At 50.6% G+C, this 24,938-nt stretch overlaps 1 pseudogene across 1 annotated transcript; it reads right to left on the bottom strand.

Annotated features, from left to right (window-relative positions):
- Positions 1-656: 656 nt before the first annotated feature.
- Positions 657-21,450, bottom strand: LOC149864273 (proteasome subunit beta type-4 pseudogene; annotated as a pseudogene). Its single transcript, XR_016442583.1, has 4 exons — positions 15,456-21,450; positions 14,328-14,643; positions 2,389-2,487; positions 657-842 (listed from the first exon to the last, which is right to left on the bottom strand). The product of XR_016442583.1 is annotated as a proteasome subunit beta type-4 pseudogene (transcript).
- Positions 21,451-24,938: the final 3,488 nt, after the last annotated feature.

The raw sequence follows: 24,938 nt of genomic DNA, 5'->3' as shown, positions 1-24,938 counted from the left end.
TGGAGTAGCTGAGACAACCCCACTTCCCCTTCCAGCCTACAGTTTGGGAAGCAGAAGTGGAAAGAGCCCTTTTCACTCCTTCCTGGGCTCTCTGCCTTTTCCCAGCATAGGCTGCTTTCTTTAGTTAGGTGGGGGCTGTGGGATCTGTTCATCTCCAGTGGGTAGAGTCTTTGTCCCCTCTACCGGAGGCTGCTTTTCTGCTCTGCACGCCTCTACGTGGCATTTCCTTTCCCTAGGCCCTAGGCCTAGATCCTTTGCCACATTTTGTACGTTTGCATCCTATATAACATTTTGTGGGAGAAGAAGTATGGATGAGCCTAGGTCACTGCTGTCTCCTTGTTCTCAGCCCACCAGCTTCCTCCCTGTGGTTTCCTCTGCCTCCCTGACTCCTCATTTGAGGTGTATGTAGCTGTACTGCCAGGGAGCTCTATGCAAGCCAGACTGTGCCCACAGTGGGGTGGGAAGGGGAAACGGGTTCTAGGGCGAGGGAGATGGGGTGTTATGGGTGGGTGAAGGAGACAAATGGTAGATGTTGGTATAGCATAGGATGTAGACTACAGGGTTTGGGTGCTGCTGAGTGCAGTAATGGGAACAGGGATGGAAACGAAGGAGGTGTTGTGAGGTGTAGTTGGACCCAGCCATCACACAGACTCAGCCCAGGTTAAAATGTATAGATTTTATTGCAGTGGGGACCTCCATGGCCCCAATCCACAGCTGCCACCTTTTCTTGGCATTGCACTGCTCCTTGCACTCCAACCCTTTGTTCTTGCAGCTGGCCCCCACTGTAACCCCTTGAGAAGAGGACAGTAGGGGTGCCACGTGCCACTTGGCCACACCAGGACCTGCAGGAGATGAGAAATCTCAAAGAATTACATGGGAGCAGGGCAGGGGCTCGTCAGCTTGTTCAGTCCGTTCTCCCCATCGCTAACGGGCATCCCTCCAGCTCCTGGAGATCCCAGTGCCCTGTTAGTCTGGCCGCTGCTGAAGCACTCCCTGTGCCTGTAGTCTTCAGGCAGGTCCATGTTACTCAAGCAGCTCTGCAAACTGCCCTGGGTTTCTGGCATTGAGAGGCCCCAGGAAGTTGTAGGAGCTTGGCCTCATCTCCACAAGCCCTCTGGTTCATATCTTCTTTACCCATCCCTCCAGCCCTTGACCCTTGCTCAGTGCAGGGGGTTGGAGCAAGTCCTCCCTTCCCTCCCACTCCCTTCTCAGGGTATAGATTATAGCACATGGCCAGGCCGTCCACCACCCCACAGTAGCCATCAGAGCCACTGCTTCCTCCCTAGGCTCACTCCTTCGTCTGGCAGCCAGTTGGGTTATTGGGAGAGGTGCCAGGAGTTTGGCTGCTACTGTGCAGCCTGAACTGAGCGAGATCAATTATCAATGATCAAAGGAATAAAACAGCTAAAAAAAAAAAAAAAAAAAAGAACTGGGAGCAGCAAGAGGAGTTGGTGGGAGCATGTGAGTTCACAAGAGGCTGCAGGCTTCAGCCACCTGTGATGCAGCTCCGAATCCTGCTTCCAAGATATGCTAAATAGCAAATGTTTTATGTTAATGAGGCTGGGCCAGATGATATGGAGTGCTTAGTAAAGTACTGAAGCCTGAAGGGGAAAGGTCAGGGTTAGGGTCTGGCTGAGCTGTACTGGTCAGGACGGACATCTCTGCTTTCAGTCATTTGGGTTAATATTTTGTCAGAAAAAAAGTCATTGAAAATGTTTCAGCTGTGGGGAATGCCCTTCCTTCCTCTGCTCCCTGGTAAACAGACCCCTGGAACAGACTTCAGGTGTATTTCTGATGCCATCACTGTGGAGACAGCTGCTTGGCAACTGTTGCCAGGGGTTCTGCATCTGCCTTGTGTCTCCCAGGTGGCTGTGAGTGAAGCAGAGTCTCTCTCTTGGTGGAAAGGGGAGAGACAAGCCCAGGCTGCAGGGCAGATGGTACCTTGACAGAGCCTACCATTTTAGGATGGCCCAGGAAAGTAGCAGGGCCAGCTGAGGGATTGGGAGAACACTGCAGGATGTGGGAGATTCAGCCTGTCTCATTGCTTCTCCTTTTGTTAATGAGTATGTTGCCCTGCTCTAACTGTGCTTGATGCACAGACAGGTACAATCCCCCTTCACCTTTGGCTGGCTGGGAGCTGACTGGGCTCTAGCAGCCAGCACTTTGATGCATAGTGCCACATCTTGGGGGTAGCTGGTGTCACTGGGCTAAGGGCCAGTTTTGAGAGTGCATTAGGGTGTCCCATCCCTGACCTACTGGTGCCCCTCCCAGTCTACTACCCCCTGCTTTCCCAACCTTGGGTTTCTCCCTGCCCCCCCCCACCCCAACACACACACACTCCCACTGTGCTGGTTCTGTCATGGGGGGCAGGGTAGAGGGGAAACTCACCACGGGGGTTCCTTCTAGGTCTTGATCCCCAGGGCATGCAGACACTTGTGGTATGATTCCAGCAGCTCCTTGCATGAGTCCTCTCCTTTCTCCTTCACACTGCAGAGGTGATCGGGACTGGTCTGAAACCCCACCTCATAACATCCATGAGCACACCTAATCCAGTATCCTTCCCACTCCTTGCTGCCCCGGATCAGTCCCAGAGCATATCCAACCTCATATCTTCCCTATAACTTCCCTTCAGCCCCATGCAGCATGTTCTTCCTTTTCAGATATTTCCCCTGGAGTCCATCTAACCTATTATGTCCTCCCCACCTCTCAGACCCCAATGGAGGGTGTACAAGGAGATGGCTGGCTGGATAGACAGATGTGTGGGGGAGGCAGTAGTGTGTACAGGGAGGAATGTATGGCATTTATGGTATTTCCTTGTCTTCTGAAGCAGGTTTCTTGGCAAAGGAAGTGGACAGATCTAGCCTGAGTCCACTTTGGCAGACAGAGTGGGTGTTTCCCTTTGTACACTCCATTGTCTGTTTGCTTGCCTCTCCATATCCTGCTCCTGCTGAAGTCCAACTCTGGACCCAGAGGTGCCCTGGGTCCGTTTCTCCTCTCTGTAACCCGGCACTGGACTGTGCAACTGGTGTTGGACAGGTCCGGAATCTGTGTATGCTCTTGCTGCCAGCTGCTCACTTCTATTTGAGCCACCAGGTGGCAGCACAAAACAGGCAATAACTGAGGCTAGGGTCAAGGATCAGAGTCCCAACCCCGGGCCTTGGGGTGGCCTATGCTTCTGCTTTCCTCTTTGCTTGAGTCCAGTTCTAGATGCCAAGTTAATCCTTGGGGTGAGGCTGGCACAAGTATGGGTGCATCAGGGGAGATTTCCTCTCATTTGCAATGGCTTTTGGGCAGAAGGGTGCCATGGAAAGGCAGGCAGTATGTCTGCAGGGTGGAACATTAACCTCTGGGGTGCCACCTGGGCACAAACCCAGCCCATGAGGATAGTGTCCACACACATTGCAGAAAAAAGTATCCAGCAGGACTTCTCCTGGGTTGGGGACAGAGGGGCCTGAGAGAGCAGACTTGCTTGTGGGACAGGCATGGGACTGGAGGGGATGGGAACATTCACATCCCACCAGACTGTATGGTGAATTGTTCAGGGCCCCTAGGCCCAACACATGGATAGTGACTGAGTTTTGGTCCCCGAACAGCAAGGAGCAGACACCTCACCACCACCTCTCCCAAGGATGTGCTTATGCTCAGGAGTAGAGACTAAGGCAAGCTGGGCCACAGGGCTTCGGCTACGTGGGACATTTCCAGTGGCCAGCAGGCTGGAAGTTCCAGGGAATACCCTAGGCCTTCCTGTCAGGGAGAACTGCCTGCCAGAAGGGCTAGTTACAACACAGGCACCCTCTCTTAAGCCCCAGCACACATCCTTTCCTACACTTAGTCTCAGCACCGACACCTTTCTTATACCCTCTAGCTCAAATATTGCACCTTCCTCAGACCTGCAATAGGGTCACATCCTTCTTCGCTGAACTCCAAACTGTATAGCCTTTTAGCTCTCACTGAACCCCCAAACTGACTCCCTTTTACCTTGAACCCCAGCTTTGATGACCTCTTTGGAATCCACCAGAGAGACGGCTGTGGCTCTGCGTTTTACACGACGGGTACCCCCATGCCAGGGTGACAGATATCAGATTAAACTGTGGAGCATCATTCTGTACTCTCTGTACTGCAGCCATTCCCACAGTCCGAGATAGGAACAGCCTCTCTGTTTTACTGTGTGTCCGTATTGGGATGGGCACTAACCTCAGCATGGGCTGTAGTATTCCCAGTATGTCTACATGTAGGACAGCAGATAGCACAGCAGGGCCAGGTGCGGGCCTGCTCTCCCTTGAAAATCTGGTGGAGGAGGGCTCTTGGCGTGTGCAGTGCTGAGTGCCAGTTGGAGCCTGCACACTATGGTCCTGCAGGTAATGTCATCTGGTCCAGGTTCAGGACCACAGCCCCAAGCCTGGCTTTGCAATAGGGCCAGCCACACCCTGCTCTGTGCCTCCATCTTCCCAGCTGTAGATAGGAGGCAATATCACTAACCACCTCTGAGTTATGGGGAAGAGCCTCCTGTAGTAATGGGAATCAGAGCTCTTAGAAGGATGGCACCTGGGCAGCAGAGTGGGAGCTCCCAGATAGGGCTGGGCCTGGGCTAGGTGGAGGCTTTTCTGAGGCAGTAAGGGCTGCAAGAAGGAGTAGGCTTCAGTATTGGTCCTCTAGGATGGGAAGGGAGGTTCTCATTTGGGATCCCAGTTTGGGTGTCTGAGATTGACACTGTTGAGAGCCATTGGAAAGACTCCCTGTCCTCTCATTTACTTCATGGGCTTTGACCAGGCTGTGGCAGATGCTGGGTGCCCCACTTGTATGGAAGCCAGGACACCTAGGTTTACCCTATGCTTCTGCCATCCTCCTTGCTTGAGTCCAGTCCTAGAGGTCAAGTTTATCCTGGAAAAATCAAATGGCCAAGTGGGGAGCTTGTTTGGGATGTAGGTGCTGTCAAGTCCTTGTACCATTTGTCCTGGGCCCCACCTCAGGCACCATGAGAAGGCAGCCCTGACACTGGTGCTGGAGCATGCACCCATGGGGGGCTGGTGTGAGGAGAGACTGAGATGAGCTGCCTTTTTAAATCTTCATTAGAGGCAGAATAGGAAGAGATGCAGGTCCAGTCAGACCATCCCTTGGAATTAGGCCTGCAGCAGACCCTCCATGGCCACCTGCAGCTTTGGGGCTGGGAAGGAAAGCTAGAAGGCTTGGCCCCTGGCATAGCCAGTGACACTACCTGAGTCTCCAGAAAGCCAGTGCCCGCTGCTCAGAGATGCAGTGCTGCCCCCCCCCCCCCTTATCTTCATTCCCTGAGGCCCCAAATTGCTTGAGAAGGTATGAGCTGCCTAGACACTAGATCTCCTTAGCCCTCTATGAAGGAGGCCCAAGGCCCTGCTGTGCCACCTGGGCTGGGGACAATATAGGATGGTCAGTGCATCTGTTGGAGATTGACCAACAAAGCCCAGGCCAGGATCAGCCCCCTGCCTCCTCACTCTCCCTAACCCCAGCCATAAGCTGTGTCTGTCCCTGGTTAACTCTGCACTACCCTCCCCTGGTTTCTGGGAGAGCACATGGCAGCCCTAAGGCAATCATGCTGCAGCCGGCTGGGATGCTAGTGCTGCATTAACCCTCTTTTTTCCAGGAGAAGCAGGGTACCTTGGCCCTAACCCAGTGCTACATTAGTCCCATCCCTGTGCTGTATTAACTCTATCCTTGCTGGGATGGAGCAGAACATGCTGATCCTGCCTTTGTGCCCATGTATCATAGGAGCTCTCTGTCCCCGACTGAATGAACTCAATCCCTGCTATGGATGCCAGTGCAACTGCCTCCTTGTTAACCCCCTTCTTGCCAGCCTGAAGCATAGACAGCCACTAATCATGCTGGACAACTTGGTATATACTCCATTTAACCCCCTCACTGCCAATCTACAATGCCAATAGCTGGTAGCCCTCCTGCTGTTGGAGATGACAGTGTACCGCCTAGCCTCCCTCCCACCCTACCCCAAGTTAGCCTCCTTCCTGACATGTTGAGTGTAAGAGTTAATGGATTCATATACCTGTATGTGGACAAGAAGTTATTGGGGCTGGGAGCCAGGACTCCTGGGTTCTCTCCTGGCTCTGGCAGGGGATGGGGGTTAGAGCAGAGGAGCTGGGTGCCAGGACATCTGAATTCTGTTTCCTTTTCATCAGCAGCATTTAGCTCTGGGGCTTATTGATGTCTGGTTTCCAGTCTGGGACATGGTGGGGCCTGATCCTTGGTGGACAAATGCCTGATGTTCCTCCTGCTTGCACTGAAAGCTGTGGTGCCCAGTGCCTTCTAGGCCAGTGGTTCTCAATCTTTTTTGTACCAGGACCCATTTGTAAACATCAATGGCTGGTCCCAGCCCAGTGACCCTCACTCCTGACCCTCTGCCCCCTGCAGCACCTTGCAGGCTGGAACTCTGCCAGGCTGCAAGGGAAAGGCCACGGTTTCCCACATTTTTCTCCTTTAAAGGAGAATCCATAAGTTTGTTGGTCCATTTTTTAAAGTTTGTTTGTGACCCTTTCATATATTCTTGCTACCCACTTTTGCGTCGCAAAATGGATTGAGAAATGCTATTCTAGACAAGGATATATGTAAGCAACTGACTTCCCAGTCCATGTGGAGATACACCTGGTCAGCTAGCCTTGTGCCTCAGTTTTGCCCTGAACTCCCAGACTGGGTCTTGCCCTGTCTCTGTCCTGCTAGGGCTCAGGCAGAGCTGGCAGCAGCACTGGCTCTCTGCACAAAGGAGAGGAGATGGCTGACTCAGGGGATGCTGCTCCTACTGCTGTCAGGACACGGAGGGGCCAGAGCCTGTCATGAACCTAGATGAGGGATGCAACAGGTAGGATGCTTTTGAGGGATGATTTGGGGTGACAAGCTGGACTTTGAGCCCGGAGAGGGAACCCTGAGGGGCCCTTCCAGCAGGCAAGGGGTACAATGGGGAATAGGGAGGGTCAGCTGGGAGCCAGTCCTCACAGTCCAGGAGACCGGCATGAGGCTATGACCAAAACAGGGTAAAAGTGGGATGGTGTGAGTTCATGTACTGGCAGAGAAGAGGTTAAAGGCAGGGGATGGGCAGTGGAGGATGAGGGACAGACAAGGAAGGGTTAAGGTCCCCCTCCTTCCCAGGCTCCTCATTACCCCTTGCCTGGCCGCCCCCAAGCTCCTTTCTCTGGAGCTAATGAGGCCCAGGCTGAGTCAGCAGCAGCACCCAGTGCCCTGCCCCACAGCTGCTCAGCCCTGATAACCAGCCCTGGAGGGCGGAGGGATGGCAGGACAGGGAAGGGAGGCCTGGTGCTGGGGGGAGGTGGCAACGAGGAAGGTGTCTTCTTTGGGGGGGGGCGCTGTGGGGTGGATGAAACATGCCAAGGGGGACTGTGGGGTGATGGTGGATGGGGCGCCCCAAGTAGACCCTGGGGGTCAGTTGGGGGGAAGGGAGTATTTCCAGATGACCCAGTGAAGGAGGTATGATTGGGGACAGCCACTTTAGGTCACCCCTCTGCCTATGCCAGCCAATTCGGATCTACTACCTCATTCCTTTCCCTCGCCCAGCCCCACCAGCTCCCTGCTGCCATGGCAACATGCCGGCAAGACCCAAAATGGGTCATTGCAGCAGGGATGCACAGGGGTCACGTGGACACCAGCGCTGCAGGGCTGCATCTCTACAGCAAGCTCTGCCTGGGCCCATCAACTCCTATTATGCCAGCTGCAACGACGTAGGGGTGGGGGAGGGCAGCACAAGCAAGGCAGGGATGGGAAAGGGGGAATGGGAGCCAGGACTGCTGGGTTCTTCATAGCCTCTTGCCTCAGTGCTGCCCCCTGCATATCTGTGCTGGGTGGGAGTGAATTTCAAACTCCAGTGTGTGCGGAGCAAGGGATTTGCCTGTCGGGACTGACAGTACAGCCTGCATCCACAACTTTGCTCCTAGTGTGGGTGTGCTGCAGTGGTAGCAGGGGCTCTATGGCACCATGTATTAGCCCTGACAGAGCGGAGCGGTTCAGCCCATCAGGGAGGGAAAGCCCTGACAGGGTACTGAGCATCTGCAGTGAGGCAGTGGGCATGTGCATGGTGTCTGCTGTTGATGTCACTGTATTGATAACATGGAGCCAAGGAGCTGACAGCATGACAGTCAACAACCAACTTCCAGCCTCCTTGGATTCCCCAGGCTGAATGATGCAAGAGGCATGCATGTCAGTGGGCATGTAGAGGGCAGCTTTAAGAGTACAAAGGCATGTGTGTGTGCACAGTAGAGCTATGAATATCTGAACTGGGTGCAAGAGGCATGTGCAGGCTGACCACAGGGTCTGTGCACACAGAGGCTGTAAGGATCCTGGCCTCAATGTGGGACTGGACCCTGTTGGGTGTGTTTGGCTGTAGCTGGCAGTGCACTGTAGTCCTGCATGCATGTTGTTGAGGTTCCCAGGGGAATCCACTGCTAAGATTAGCCTGGCAGCAGGAAATGGGAGCAGGGATTATATAAATCATGGCAATAACTGCTTGCTGGTCCTACAGAGCAAAGTGCCTCACCCTGTCTGTGGAGAGGGGGAGACACGGTTATAGTGAGGAGCCTGAGACATGCCCTCAACTATGGTCACAGAAAAAGCTGGGCCAGATCCTAGGCATCCAGGCTCCCATCCTGTTCTCTACCTGCTAGACCAGTGATTTTCAACCAGGGTGCTACAGCAGCTTGGGGTGCCCTGAGATCCTTTCAAAGGTGCTGCAAGGTGCTACACTATGTTAACACTGCTAGGTTTACAAAAATGGTTCACAAGATAAGCCCAGATTTTTTAAATAGAAATCCATAGTTGTGGTCTTCCTGAGTTCTTTGGAACACAAAAAACTGTTCGATTATTTTTCTGTAGTCAAAAACCTTGTGAAAACGAAGGGCTAGCATTTTCTGAGGAGAGCCATGAGTCTATCCAGGGGTGCTTTGACTGTAAAAAGGATGATAATCATTGTGCTAGATCCCACTTTCCTGCCAGAGTTGGGATAGAGCTCAGGAGTTTGGCTCCCAGCCCCCTGCTGTAACTCTGCAGACCTCCAGATCCCTGCAGAGCAGGGCCCAGACCCTGTCCACTCCAAGTTTCAGGGGAGCTGAGCTGGGATTGCCTCCACTCCTGCATATGATCGAACATAGAGTTTATTTCAGGCCCCATCCCTGCACCCATATTGTCTTGGTCCCGCTCCATATCCCCAGGGCAGATTTGAGGAACAGGTTTGAGAAGGAAGGGCTTTGTGTGGGCAGAGGCCCTGGCACATTCATGAGTGGTGGGGAAGGCTCCCAAGTTAACTTTCCCTCTGCCCCTCAGCTTTAGGTTGGCTGGCTCCCAGCAGCATTGCCTGAGGACAGTTCACTGAGTTAATCCCTTAATCTGACACAGCAGAAGTGGGAGGGGGCTGGGCAGGAGGCTACAGCCAGGGCTGATCTCTGGAAGGTGGAAAAGGCAGCACAGGGAGTGGGGGGTGCCTGGGTCAGAGGGGGGCAGGGACTGGACAGAACCACTACCAGTGACAGGACTCACTGGCAGGACCCTCTGAGTCCGTCACCCTAAATGAGCCCCTTGCCCAATACTCTCCATCTGCAGGCAGCCTCTAATCTGTCTGACCCTCTTTGGCGCCTACTGCCCAACTCACAGAGGATCCTCAAATCCTGTGAGTTCTGACACCCCCACTGGGGGTAGCAACATGGGGGTCAGGGTGTTGGGGGGCATCTTGAACCCCAGCCGCCAGCCAGTCCAGAGCGGGCCTGCTAAGGTCACAGACAAGTCCTGCCTGTCCTTTGGGTGCTCTTGCCTGGACCCAGCTTCACTCAGCCTCTATAAGTGTGCTGGGTAGGGGGACACAGCGCTCACCCCACATCAGCTTCCCATCACACACAGCCAGGAAGCAGCCAGACACTGCCATCACCTGCGGTGCACTGGGCCACCGCACATAAAGCAGCTGCTGACAGAGCATAGCTATATGCCTCTCCCCTCAAACAGGGACCCTCCCCCTACCTCATATCTGCAGGCAGAGATCCCTGCCCCACTCCACCATCCAGACTAAGATCCCTGCCTTGAACTGTGAAGCCCTGCCAACACCACGTAGAGTCCCCATGCACACTGAGCACCCACCCCAGTGAGCTTTTATGCACACTGAGATCCTCGTCTCCAGCCCCAATATTTTGGAGAAGGTGGGGTGCCAGCCTTCTTCCCCACAACTCCCAGGCTGTGTCCACTTTGCCCACAGCAAGACCCATTAGCACTCACCATTTCTGCATGGCTGTTTTGAGTTCAGCACAGGGTGGCTTCCCGTTGGGCGCGTCAGGGGTCTCGTCCTTGAGAGCCTCCCCCGTGCTGGGGCTGTCTGACATGCTGGACTGTGTGTCTGTCTAGCCGTGCGTCCGTCTGCGGGTGCACCAAGCTGCCTGTGTCTAGTGCAGTGGGAGCAGTGCCAGGCAGCAGTGAGGGTGGTGTTAGGGGGGGAGTTTGGGAGAGGCTGGACGGAGCTTGGTTATTCAAGATATGTCAGAACCACGCCAGAGTTCATGCTCAGACTCCTGGCCTGGGCCTGACACTGCCCTCCCCCTGCCTTTCCTCCTCCAGCTGCACCTGGATGGGGGACCAGGAACAGCTGCATGTGTGTGTGTGTGTGCACGCGCACCAGGAACAGCCACGCATGGGTGCAGAAACAGCCACGCGCGGATGCATGTGTATACGTGTATACGTATTTATCAATTTGCTCAAATCCACACTGACCCAGAAAAATTGTAGCCATGAGATTAGACCAGGCACAGGCACATCCCCATGTGTCCCTGCCTCCTCCAGTCCTGCTGCCTTGAGTCCACTCTCCCTCCCCACACTTGCAGCAACAGGCAGTAGAGTTCCCCAGTGCCATATGTGCTACAGACACAGCCATGAATCTGCTAGTAACAGGATGGGGGTGGGGAGATGGGGTATTGAGTTACTGGAGGGGAAGGGATTTGTGGTGTCTCTGGGAGGGGTAGGGGGGCATGGCACCTTGCTCTTCAGGACCCGTGAGTGATTGTGTGTGCATGTTTTAAGGGTGAGTGTGGAGACTGTAGGAATGTTGCCACAGGCACCTGGTAGGGGGTCACGGCAGGGGGGGAGGCACATGCTCCCTGTCCCAACGGGGCCGTCCCCACTGCTGACGCCGGCATCCGTGGGTGTCCCCCAGACTCAGGAGGGATCAATTGCCTATGAATGTTGCTGTTTGAGTGGTTGTGTGGGTGTGTGTGGGGAGGGGTTTGGATGTGTAACTGTTTGGGTTAGGATTTATTGGGCAGAGGTGTCATTGTGGGAGTGTTGGTGTGGATGTGTGTAAAACAGGTTGTGTGTGTGTGTGCACAATTGTAGAGTGTTGATGGTGGTGTGTGGTTTTGTAAGTATAGGTGAATGTGTGTTCAGTTTTGTGTGCTGCTGTGTGGAAGAGATGTTAGTGTCCTTATAGGGGGTGCATAGGTTTGTCTTTTGCAGAAGTGTTTTTAGACCATGTATGTGTGTGTTTGCAGGGGAGTGCTAGTCTGCATCTGCATGCGTGCATGCGTGCATGTATGTGCATGTCCGCGAGCAAACTTGTCTGTGTCACCCTGAGGCTACAATTTTTTCCAGGTCACTGTGTATGTGAGCAAGATGATAAATACCACACCCTCAATCCACATCTCTTCCAGGGGCCTGCCTGGCTGTAGTTGGCATGTAGGGGGGAAAGGGGTGGGGGAAGGGAAGGGCAAGACAGTGTCTAGCCCAGGCCAAAGGAGAGGGGTTCTGAAGAGAACCCTAAACCTCTCCACCCCCCAGTCTTGCAGGCCCTGATTCACCTTATGGGTGGGGCTAGTACTGTAACAAGGAAGTTTGGTGCTCAGGGCAAGCCCGCAGCAGCAGCCAGTCCTTGCCCCATGCACAAATCCGGGAGGTATGTGCCCACCCATGCTTGCCCGGGAGTGCATGTTGTGATGGGAACTGCCCTTCCCCGTCCCCATGCCCCACCAGACAAGCCTCTTCTGGCTCCATCCCATGTTCTGCCCTGGCTGGGCAGTGCCTGTTGGTGCCCCTTTCCTTCAGTACCTCCCTTGCACCCTTGCTACGGTACTGGGTGGGGCCACATGATAGGTAGCCATCACAGCCAATCAGCAGTGAGAGATGGGAGACTGACAGCCATCTTCCTAGCAGCCTTTCCAAGAGGCAGCCCCTCTTCCCTCCTTCCCTGGGCCAGCAGGCTATTGCAGCACCCTGAAAAGCCACCATGTTTAATTTTCAGGGGTGTGGGGGGGATTTCTACAGATTTTTTTATATGAATTCTCTGTGTGCTTATGTGAGTCTGCATTGACCCCCAGTGGCTTGGCCAGGAATATGCAAAGCGCAAGATATGCACTAACATAGGGACTACAGCACACTCTGGGGACTAGACTGGGGCTAGGATATGTGAGCTCCCTAATGCAGCGCCCCATAGGAGCCACATTGTGTCTGTACATTGGATGTTGTGTACACTAATGTTGGGGATGTGGAGCTCCATGCTAAGTCTATACAGTCTGTTTAATGTATCTATTATAAAAAACATTCCTGTCTCTGAGCCTGCTCAAACTCCAGACCCTACTTTCTATCTCTGATTGGTGTACAAGTGCCCAGAAGGGGCCGTCCAGTCTAGTTAAATTATATGAGGTTGTCCTCCAGGGCCCTGTTGCACTGCATGTTGCTCCTGGACCAACTGAGACTAAGACCCTGTCAGGTCAGGTGCATCTTAGACATAGTCCATGTCTACAAAGTGAACTCTCCATGGCCTGCAGCACTATCCTCTGCTCCACGTGGGCTTCCTGCTGACCTGGAAGCAAGATGAAGGCCTCCATGTGGCAACATGGGAAGGATAGCTTAACTAGAACTGTTACTGGGCAGTGCTAATTAGCCACATGGTGGCAGCTGCCCTAGGCTGAGGACAGACTGTGCATAGTAGTGTGCTTGAAGGCATTGCCTCCCAGCACAGTAATTTTGCCCCATGGTCATGACCACAGAGAACACAGGCAGATGTGAATTTTATATTGAGCTCAGAGGGGTTTTACCACACAACTGTTACACAAGTGTAGCAAGATCACTCCAACTTAACCCTGTTTCACCCAGGGTCATAGTCAGACTGACTTAGCTCCCTTGTGTTGCTATAGGCTCATATAGGCATAACAGTTACAACATAATAGATAATGTGCATTCTGGAGCAGCAGATGGCCTTTGCTGCCCCTTATAATTAGCACAAATTATTTAGGCTATAATTTAGGTTGAGACAGAAAGCTAAGGAAAGAAGCAGCAAAGCTAATAATAACTGGTGAAAGAACGTCATAAGCAAAAAGATTTTAAGATGTGCATGAAAAGTTGAGTAAACTAGGTAAGTCAGTTTGCAGTTACCTAGAGATAGCTTTGTGATTTTGCGCCATTTAGATCTAGACTTATTGCAGAGGTAGTTTTATACTGGTGACAGAAATAAGCATGTTTCCTGGGTGACAAATAAGCTGTGCTAGCTGATTGCCATGTGTACCTGGTTATACCAGAACAGAAGTTGCCTGGCTATTTGGGAGATTTTCTCCCTGGCTTGGCTCCCTCTTTGCTCAAGCACCAAGCAATGTGCCCACAGGAAGTTTCCGTCAATTCACTCTCCGTGCCTTGATCTTAAGTAGAAAGGAGAGACCTGGGATGGTACAGACCACCCGTGTGCCTGCTCCTGTCATTGGTCCTTTTGGGGGCTCCTCCTCCTCTACATCCCATCTACTTGCCAACCGTGGTCAATTGATGTCAGTGTTTCCAGTCCTAGGTGGACATGGCCTGATGCTTCTGACTCCCTTAGAATATGGGATGATGCCCGACCTTTAAGCAGTTCTGAGGCTCTGGAGCCCACCTTTGAGGGACTTTGATTAGTCTAGCCTTAATCCAGACACCACGTGGTTTTTTATAAATTAACACAGTCTGAAATTCATTCCTTCAGTTCTTAAATAAATCAAGTTCAAAATTAATTCATAGGCTCACGTGATTAGATAAAGTGCCTGACAAAGTCACCAGTTTTCTTAAATAAATCAAGTCAATAAATTAACTCACAATGAGTGACAATCAGGTGCTCATCCCTGATTAACTCCTGGATGTTCAGTCATCCTGGTTCCAGTTAACTCACACAGCCAATTCAAGTATTCCAAGCCTGACTCTCCTCCGAACTCAGGGCTCTTTATCCACACCTCAGTGGCCTCTGACCTTTCAAATATTGACTGCTTCTTTCAAAGAACAGAAAGCTTAAAGGACATATAACGACTTTGCTGTGCCCGAGCACAGGCCACAGCCACTGTTGCACTCACATACTCCTTATTCCAGTGTCAGGGTGCCGGGGTCTATGAAGAGCCCTCCTCTGGCCAGTCCTGGATCTCCGGGTTGCTGGATACCCCCCTGGGGGGGAACGAGCTCAGTTTCTTATCATTCTCGTTGCTGTGGTGTTGCATACAGTCATGGTACTCTGCTGTTCCCCCATGCTCTGCTCCACTCATGTTTTTCTAGGTCACTGTAGATGAGCATCTATGGCATCACGTCTTGCATGCCCCTGTAGCCTCACAAAACAGGTGCTTATGAATCGTGGCCGTGGAACTACTTGTCGCTCTGTCTTCCCCAGCTCCATACCTGCAGGTAAATACCGTCCATTTCCCGCCCTTACCAGGAAGTCTATTATGCATCTCCAGCATCCTGCCACCAGAAGTGGAGGCGAGCCCCAGCCCCTGCTTTCTGGCAGAGTCCTGGGACCTGCACAGCAGGGAGCAGCAAAGGTAGCTAGCTCCATCGCATGGGGCTTCCCCTGGTGGCGTGCGAGTCCTGGGAGGTGCATGTGCTCCACACAGAGCCCTGTACAATACAGGCAGGCCGGCCAGCCAGCCAGGCTGCACTCCTTGCCACCACGTGCAGTGCTGGCTGGAGTTGCATGCTGCTTGGTGTCAGTGGCTGCACAGGACAAGAATGCCTCAAGTGCCTGCTGCTGCTGCTGCTGTTGCTGCCAGTGGTGGACACTGTTTGCCATTGGGGGGGAATGTGTGGGAAGTCCCCACATCAGAGGTGATTGGTGCCTTCTGACTCTGGGGGGGGCCAAAAGCCCCATATCCACTCCTATACTTCTGTGCCGCAGCAAGGCAAGGTTAGCTCCCAGACTACTGCACCTGGCAGCACAGTTTCGAGAGGACATGAGCAGCCAATTGAAGCAAAAGAACAGGTTTGAGACTGTATAGAAAAGATGGACATATATAAGTCCATGGGGCTGCACAGAATGCACCTGAGGGTGCTGAGGGAGTTGACTGATGTGATTGCAGAGCCACTGGTCATCATCTTTGAAAACTCATGGCAATTGGGAGAGGTCTTCAGCAATTGGAAAAAGGCAAATATAGTGCCCATATTTAATCCAGGAAAAAGGAGGATCCAGGGAACTACAGACCAGTCAGGCTTACCTCAGTCCCTGGAAAAATCATGGAGTAGGTCCTCAAGGAATCCATTTCTAAGCACTGGAAGGAGAAGAAAGTGATTAGGAACAGTCAGCATGGATTCACCAGGGGCAAGTCGTGCCTGATCAACTTGATTGCTTTCTGTGATGAGGTGACTGGCTCTGTGGATGTGGGAAGACCAGTGAATGTGGTGTACTTTGGAGTGTAAAGCGGATAGAAAACAGGCTGGAGCATTGGGCTCAGAGGGTAGTAGTAAGTGGACCTCTGTCTAGTCGGCAGCCAGTCTCAAGTGAAGCATCCCAAGGGTTGGTCCTGGGGCTGGCTTTGTTCAATATCTTTATCAAGGAAGATGGCATAGAGTTCACCCTCAGCAAGTCTGGAGATGAAACCAAGCTAGGGGGAGTAATAGATAGCTGGAGGGTAGGGTTAGGGTTCAGAGAGACCTAGATAAATTGGAGGATTGGACCAAAAGAAATATCATGAGGTTCAACAGGGGCAAACACAAATTCTTCCACTTAGGACAGAACAATCCCATGCACAAATACAGGCTGGGGACTGACTTTCTAGGCAGCAGCTCTGGAAAAAATTACCTGGGAGTTACAGTGGACAGTAAGATGGATATATGACAACACTGTCCCCTTGTGGCCAAGAAGGCTAACAGCATACTGCCCTGCATTGGTAGGAGTGTTGCCAGCAGATCAAGGGAAGTGATTATTCCCCTATATTCAGCACTAGCAAAGCCACATCTGGAGTACTGTGTCCAGTTTTGCCCTCCCCCTACAGAAAGGATGTGGACAAACTGGAAAGTCCAGTAGAGGGTAACAAAAATGGTTAGGGGGCTGGGGCACAGGACTTATGAGGAGAGGCTGAAGGAACTGGGCTTCTTTAGTCTAGAGAATAGAAGACTGAGCGGGGATTTAATAGCAGCCCTCAACTACCTGAAGGGAGGTTCGAAAGAGGATGGTGCTAGACTGTTCTTAGTGGTGGCAGATGACAGAACAAGGAGCAACGGTCTCAAGTTGCAGCAAGGGAAGTTTAGGTTAGTCATTAAGAGAAACTTTCTCACTAGGAGGGTGTTCCCTCTTTCCATGCTTCTGGAAAGACTTCTTTCATTAAACTTGTCAGCTCTTTTAAAGTTGCATCCATTGAGGTGTAGGTCTGCAGCTTGCTGGAGGGCACGCTGCATTGGGAAAACTCATCCATGTGGTAGGGCCACCTGTTGTTGGTGATGAAAGCCACAGCAGCAGTGGGCACATCTTCTCTTGGTCGATGGGCTTCTCCAGCTCCTTCTTGATCTCATCCTGAGTTATGCAGGACTCCACCACCATCTTGGTTTAGTTTTAATATGCTAAAGAGTTAATATTCTAAGTACTTAATATTGTGAAGTGTTTGTTATTTAACAGTTGGGGGGACTGATATTTGAAGCAGAAAATTAGATTAAGATTAATTATTGATGAGGATTATTTATTTACATTTTTAATAAATTGCTCACTTCTAGTCGCTTGCAAGTGAGGAAGTTGTTCCTCTGGGACTCCCAGTAGTATAGATTTTCCATTTTATGGGTGGGAGCTCGAGAAAAAAACCCCCCAAACTGGAACCCAGCCCTTTTTGTTTCTTTCAACATGTTTATTTCATTTACAAAACCGGTTTATGTCAACATGGATCATAGTGTCAATTGTCAGTAGAAATAACTGATTTATAAGATACAAAGTGAGAGTGGTGCCCGGAGCAGTTCTTTAGTGCTCATTCAAAGCCCTGGATAAAGTACACTATGAATCAATCGGTTTCAAAGCAAAAAGGTCCTTCCACTTCCACTTCTTTCTCTATTACTATGGCAATTTCAAATTGATTGAATGACTGGGCATCCCAGTACTGGGGGATTTTTATGCAGTGCTTGATCAGGTCCTGCTTCTCTTCCTTCATCAGGATGGGCTGCTTTTCCAGAGTTTGCCTCATCAGCAGCTGGGCTAGATAAGCTCCATGTCCTGACCCCAATGTAGGGGTTTTATAGGCAACACCCAACATGTCCATGTAACCTAGGAAACACTTGCCATTGTAGAAGTCTCCAATAACAATGGTGTTCCAGACTGGGTTCATCTTGCATTGCCAGCTGTACATGGCTTGGGTCAGCCAGGAGTGAATGCCTTTGGACTGTAGCTGTGGCCATTGCCCAGCAGCCCCTCATCAATTATTATCTCTTATTATCTCGTCAATGACCTGCCTGAGGTTCTGGAAGTCGGCATAGTTGCTGGGTGTTTCCAGCACTGTGTTGTTGTTCACCTTCATGAAGCACGAGATATTACAGAAGTGGGAGAGTGAGCCATAGGAGACCAGCATATCATCTGCCACTACCATGCCATTCTCGAACCGTGCGCCCAACACCAAGATGCTTGTTACCATCTGGCTTAGCATCCGCGTGGGCAGGTCCCTGCCACTGGCCTGGAGCTGCGGCCTCAGCCTGGCACATAGAGCTGCCCCAGAGCTGGGTCCTCATTCCAAGCAGCAGCAGTGCCCGCATCCCCATGGCCTCTATCTTAGACACTCAATTAGGGCCTGGCAGAAGGGTTATATATGTTCCTGTATGTAATAAAGGGCTGTTCTACATTACAAGCCACTAGCTACAGGTTTCTCTCGCTTTATGCTGTACACACTTCCCTGGAAAACGGTGCATAACTCAAATTCACAAAAAGGGAATCCACTTTACAATGTAACAAATAGGGATACATTCCAAGACCTTGACCGTACTGACCCCCGGATCCATTTCTACCATGTTTACAAGGCAATTTTGTCACTCACCAACAGTAGGAGATAAGGTTAGGAGATAAGATAGCTGGATGCTTAGAAGCCATAATGGGGATGGGACTACAGAAACGTATTGCAGACAACGAGCAAAGAGCACAGCTCTACATAGGAGACTATATTTTGATGTGCATCACTCCCACAATGCACCACACAAAGCAGCTGGCTGCGGGCTTCCACCACACCAATAGCATAAGAGCGAATTTACCTCACATATAATGAATTTTTGGTATAAAAAGGGTCATTGCATACAAGTGAATTTGTACATGCAGAACCCACATAAAACAAGGGAAACCTGTATAACAGGCTGTAGTCTATAAAAGCTCATGCCTCTCTAAATGAGTTAGTCATAAAGTGCTAACCTGCCCTGCCTTCCGCTTAAATGTGATGGGTGGGGCAGAGGGATATTTGTGCAAGCAGGAGCTGGGGCTCAGCTCTCTGGGGCCACGGGCAATGCTGTTGAACCCCATTGGCCAGTGTGGATAAGGGTTGGCATCTCTGAATTCTGTGGCTGGGATGGGATCTCAGCCACCAATTTGGCAGGCACTAGTCTGCCTTTCTACCCAGGGAGCAGTGCCCTGGCCCCAGAACTTGGCAAAGGCTGGGGAACTTTGCTGAGGAAGTGCCTTGGTGCTGAGCACACACTGGCAGCCTGCGTAAGGCCCTGTCTTTGATCATAGTCCAGTAATCCCAACGAAGTAGGTTCAGCTCGGGACATCTGCTCAGGGAGTATCAGGGGGACAAATCCCAGCCATCATGTTTGACAGAGATTTCACTGCCACAATTTTGTCTCTGCAAAATAGCATCACAGCGCCCTCATAGAACAAACCTCAGACTCTTACCGATATCACCCATATGCTTGGTCCCTAATTTAGATAGGATTTTTCAAACTGTCTGAGGCTGAAAGACTTAGAGAAATGCAAAGGAACTTTTACAAAGGAGTATTCAGAATGATGATCTATTGAGGTCCCCCTTCTGACCTTAACATCTATGAATCTATGAATGTCGCTTCTGCACTGTTGATTTCCATTTTATAGATGGGAAAGCTGAACCATAGGCAGGTAGAGCCATTTGTTGAAAGTAATGCTGGGCCTGATCTTGCTCCCACTAAAGACAAACTCCCCTTGATTTTACTACTGTAAGGCCATACTGAAATTGCTGGCAGAGCAAAATTATTACTTGGGTGTCCCGACTCCCAATCTCTGCTTTGACCACTAGACAATACCTCAATGTATAGTTCAGAGTCCTCACTATATTTTCAGCAAAACCTTTCAAACTTCACTCAAATCATGGCAAGCAGGCAATAAATGTTGGCAAACAAGAATTCTTCTTAAACGCTACTGTCATAACTTCTCACCTAATGCCAGACCCCAGTGGTCTTTCAGACCAATGCCTCTGTAACCCACACTTTTTCTGGCTATGCAGAACCATGGAAACTGTGGCTAGGTCTAGGCACCTTGGCAGAATTAGGTTTTGGAGAGTTTTAGGCATTCCATACACTACGGTGGGGCTGACTAGGGCCCACAAAGCATTATATAGGGATCAAGTAAATGTGAAATAAGCTGAGAGAGGCATTTGGGCTGTACAGTCTACTGAACTGGAATTCTGTGACTAACAGATTCATCTTGCACCAACTTGTCTCCCCCCACCCTGTACTTCTTGAGGAGTTGCAGCCTGACCCACATTGCATTTGGTGCCTGCTCCAGCAGAAACAGGTACTCTCAGGAGGGCTTCAAATTCAGTCCCCAAACTTGTCCCACCCAGCCACACAAATGCTGCAGGTCCCAGGCCTAGCCCACTAGCCTTCACAGCTCCAGGAAAGGTTGTGTAGCACAATGCCATCCCCTTTCCAACAAGAGAACTGGGGCAGGTGGGAGCAATCTTAGGGCAGGACTTTGGGCCCTGTGGGAAGATGGAGCAGGGCAAGAGGAGAAAGGAGCTATTAATTGATAGCATGATCATCAGTGGAATGCACAACACCAGCTGCCCTAATGCTGAGGCAGCCTGAAGTGTCCTTCTGTGCTGGGTCCATGCAATGTGTTCAATGTGTATTAGAAACATAGCTCTACACATGTGCAGTACACCAGAGTAGAAATGCTGTGTCTGCTAGGAGTGTACACAGCTTTGTTCTTGGAAAGACCCATGTGACCATACAGCTTCCTCCCCTCCTCTTGCAGTGGGCAGCCCAGAGGTAAAGAGCAAGTTGGAGGGAGCCTGGCTCTTGAGCTAGGCACTGCCCTTGGAGGGAGGGGATCTGTTCAGAGGGAGATCCAGTGCTTGGAGGACTGAGTTGGACCTCCCCAAAGGCCCAAACAGGAGCTACTGCTGTTTTATTTGAGGTAAAACAGTTTAAGCTACTGTACCAAGGATATTTGCAGACTTCCTCTTAGGGTTGGGCAATATCTCATTGGAGCTGATAGGTCTGATAGTCTCCCTTCATTCAGGATGCATGTAAAGAACAACTGAACTTCCTTTGGGAGGCAGCTGAAACAATAGGAGCTGCCTTCCCAAATACTATCAACCTGCAAGGTAGTTGGGAATCACAGCTGTATATAGAGGGATATCACTAGGGACTTTTTTTACAGGCATTGTAAAGAGAGCTCATTGCACATGTGCCACACAGTTGCAAGGTATGTGGCCATAGCCCTTTGCTGTGATCCACCAGGAGCTCTGCTGACATACTGGTGAGCTCTCACTGATTATGTGGAGCCCTGCTAAAGTGAGGTATGACTGTTCTGCTGCACCTCTCTGGATCCATTCCTTGGTAAAGGGAGCAACGTGTTTGTGAGGGGGACAAACAGCAGCTAGAGAAACTGAGAAGACAGCAAGCTAGCATTATAGAAACTGAGGGTGTACATAGATATCACCAAATGAAGTGGATCGGCTGTGTTTCACTGCACACTTCACTGGGAAAAATGTACTTTGCTCATTTTCCTGCTTGTTGATCCTGTGGGACAACAGGCAATGTGTTCCCCTTTTGCAGAGACACACCTTGGGGAATCTCTGGAGTGCGTCTCTGTGAGTGGGGAATGCTTACTTACAGCTGATTGAAGGTTGCAGCCCTGGGACTACACAGGAGTGTTGAACTCACTCTGGTATGGTCCTGACACTGGGACCACCTGCCCTAGAACTGCACTGGTGTGAATTTCAATACCCTGGTACTGTCCTGGGGCTGGGACTGCCAATCAGCTGTTAGGACACTTCTTGTGTTGGTGTAAGGAAAACTGTTGGGGGGGAGGGTGCAGGGAAAAGTGGTGGTGTGGGCACAAAGAGAAGCAGCAATGGTAGGTGCTTTCCCAGTCCTGGCCATGGGGAAAAGTGGCAGCAGTAGCTGGGTCCTAGTGCCTATTCTTCTACTCACTAGCCTGCCTTTGACCCAAAATGCATCAGTCCAGTGCACAGCCTCAAAAGGTAGCTGAGTGCTGCTTTAGAATAGTGGTTTCCAAACAGTGGACCACAGAGCAGAATGAGTGTATGAGGCCTTGGTAAGTGGTAACCTTCCAGGTTCCAAGTGCCTTCCTGGGAGCACCTCATGTCCGGCTGACCTCCTTCCTGGAGAACACCTGCAAGCCTGAGGTAACGCAGCCACCACCCAGGGTCTGGATTGATATTGGCCCTGTGCCCTCTGGGAAACACAGGCCTAGTAGTTCTTGAAGGTACTTGACTTACTGCAAGAACTTGGGGTGCTTCCCTCAGTCTGTAGCACAAATAGTGGTCTCCCTTAGTCAGCTGCACCAAGGGGACCCCACGGCATAATCTAGGCTCTCTCCCAATAAGTTCTCCCATGCTAGGTACAAAGGAGAACTATATTGGTTACAAGGAGTAGGTTTGGAATAGGGCATAGGGTAAAGCAATATCAGAGAAATCCCTTAGACCAAACAGCAGCTTGGTAGCCTTTGATTATGCATCTCATAGACTTCATAGATTTCATAGACGTTTAGACTGGAAGGGACCCCAGGGAATCATTGAGTCCAGCCCCCTGCCTCATGGGCAGGAAGTCAGCAGGGATCATAGGATCCCAGCAAGATAAGCATCCAAATGTGTCTTGAAGGCATTCAAAGTGGGTGCTTGAACTGCCTCCGATGGCAGTTTATTCCAACCCTTGGGGGCTCGGACAGTAAAGAAGTTCTTCCTTATGTCCGGCCTGAATCAGTCGCGGCGGAGTTTGTGACCATTCAATCTTGTCATCCCCTGGAGCGCTCTGGTGAACAGATATCCCCCCAGATCCTGATGAGAACCCCTAATAAACTTGTAGGTGGCCACCAGATCACCCCTAAGCCTGCACTCTTCTAGGCTGAAGAGTCCCATTGCTCTCAGCCTCTCATCATAAAGTCTGTTTTCCTGACCTCTGATCATGCACGTGGCTCTCCTCTGCACTCTCTCAAGCCTTTCCACATCGTTTTTGAATTGTGGAGCCCAAAACTGGATGCAGTACTCTAGCTGAGGCCTCATCAAAGCTGAGTACAATGGGAGAATGACGTCCAGGGATTTGCTTGAGAAGCATCTATAGATGTAAGTCAGCATTTTGCTCACTTTACTAGCTGCAGCATCACATTGAAGGCTCATGTTCATCTGTGTTACTGAAAGCTATATATCTATTTTGATTTCAAGTCGCTTACTCACAAGTATCATCAAGAGGCAGGTGGAAATTTCCTTTGGAGGCAAGGAGTTAATTGACCATGAGTTTTAAGAGAGAGAGTGATTTTCAGATGGTTCAGCTTCTCTGAGAGTTCGCATCATGGCTGCTGCCCCACCTCTGGGCAGTCCTTAACTTATATAGACCTTATGACCTCATTTACCTGATCTAACGAAGGCCAGCAACCGCTGGCTGCCAGCCAACCAATTTGAAATGCATCACTGGTTGCTGGGTAGACTGGCAGGGTCTCTAGCCCCTCCCATTGCTTAGAACAATAGGGAGTTTAAGCCCCCACTGAGGTGTGTCAGGCCAGTCATGTAGGCAGAGGGAGCAGGTTCCCCCCTCCCTCAAGAATGTATCCAGCTCAGGTTACAACTCAGGGTTACCTGAAGCTGATGGGGCCAGAGGTGTCTGTCCTCTGCCGTGACCATGGTAACCAAATTGTCAGATTAGGCATGAGCCTGATAGCAGAGTTTGGGTAGAGACAGAGATGGCATTCTGCCACAGTGTTCAATCGTCATCTCACCAGAGTCATCTCCAGTGGTAACACCACGTCCTCATTCCTACTTGATATTCCCTTGTTGTGCACCAAAAGATCTTGTTTTGTCCTCTTAGCTATGACATTGTCTTTGAATATCATAGTCACCTAGTTTCCACCAGAACCTTTAGTCCTTTTTCTGAGTCACTGTTTTTAAGGACACAGTCCCATCCCTGTAGGTGAGACCTTGTAAAAAGAAACCCTTGCACTGTTACTGGGAAAAGGCTTCAGGGCAAACAAAAATGACAAAGATCCTTTAAAAGCAGGGTTTTTATGGCCCAAAGAAAGGACTAATAAGAGACCCCTGTACTCAGGCTGAGGCTGGGATTAGCTGGCCAGAAGGTGAGGGTTTTACTAATATAAAAGGATTGCACACAGTCCAGAGTAGGGGTTCCCAAACCGTGGTATGCATACTCCTGGGGGTATGCAAGATATCTCTGGGGAGTACGGAGGATGAATTCTGTAATGGTGGACTTAATTTTCATTGTAATAATAATTGGCATTTAAGGGGTTAAAATATTAAAAGTATTCTAGCAGGGGTACACGGGCAGCTGGTAAATCTGGAAGGGGATGTGCAATAAGAAAAAGTCTGGCAACCTCTGGTCTAGAGGGTTCACTCTAGCCATGGTTGAGAAAGGATGAAGAGGTTGCAGGCAGGCTACTGTGAAACATAGGGTCACAGAGTACAAGGGTGCAGAAACCTTTTCTGGGTGGTGAGTGGACCGGAAGGGTAAAGATTTGAGCTCATATTAGGTTGTTTTTGTGAGTACTCTGAAGGGCTATACTTTTTTGTTATGATGAGGACAGCAACTACTGGAGGATTGAGGATAGCAGTGAGGAGTCTTGTAGGCTATGTTGCAGATGCCTTACAGTGCCTTGTGAGTTTTAATCCTTTTGAGGCCAGAGAGAGGGGAGTGAGCACTGGGAAGAGTGAGAACAAGAATGACATATTTGAGGCCAGAAGGCCAGAGATGGAAAAGTTCACCTGGTGAGAGCTGAAGTATCTAGGGAAGATAAATATGGAGGGGGTGGGTAATACTGAGTAATATTCAAACTTATGTAATTCAATGGAGTCCAGCATACCAAATAAAGCAGATCACTGTAAAAATGCCCTGTCCCCAAAAGTGTCAGCAATGTGCAAGCAGACCCTGAGGGGGGTAATATTTGGCCCGTCTTTGAAGGCCAAGTGGAGATCTAGAAAGGTCTGAAGAGTGATTCTAGAGGCAGCTGTGCTGTCAATGTCTTTGTAGGGTTCTAGCATTTGTTGCAGAGTTTTTCCCAGTGCATACACTCTGGGGAAACTCCCTTCTCTGCATAGGAGGTGTCCAGGGCCCATCAGAACAGCTTTCCCTCTTATAAATAGCTGCCCAACAGACTCCATAATCTGCCAGGGTTGAGCATGTTCTAATGGATTAGAATGGGGTGGACATTTCACTAGTATCTTACAGGTGTCTGCCATAGATCTCATCCTATTTACTATTTTAATTAACTATTTGGATAATGGAATATAACATTT

Source organism: Crocodylus siamensis, chromosome 5 (genome assembly GCF_052110815.1).
Source record: "Crocodylus siamensis isolate JL-2025a chromosome 5, ASM5211081v1, whole genome shotgun sequence".
In the NCBI taxonomy this organism is placed as follows: Eukaryota; Metazoa; Chordata; order Crocodylia; family Crocodylidae; genus Crocodylus; species Crocodylus siamensis.
The sequence above is the reverse complement of the archived record's forward strand: the minus strand, read 5'-3'. Positions and strand labels throughout refer to the sequence as shown.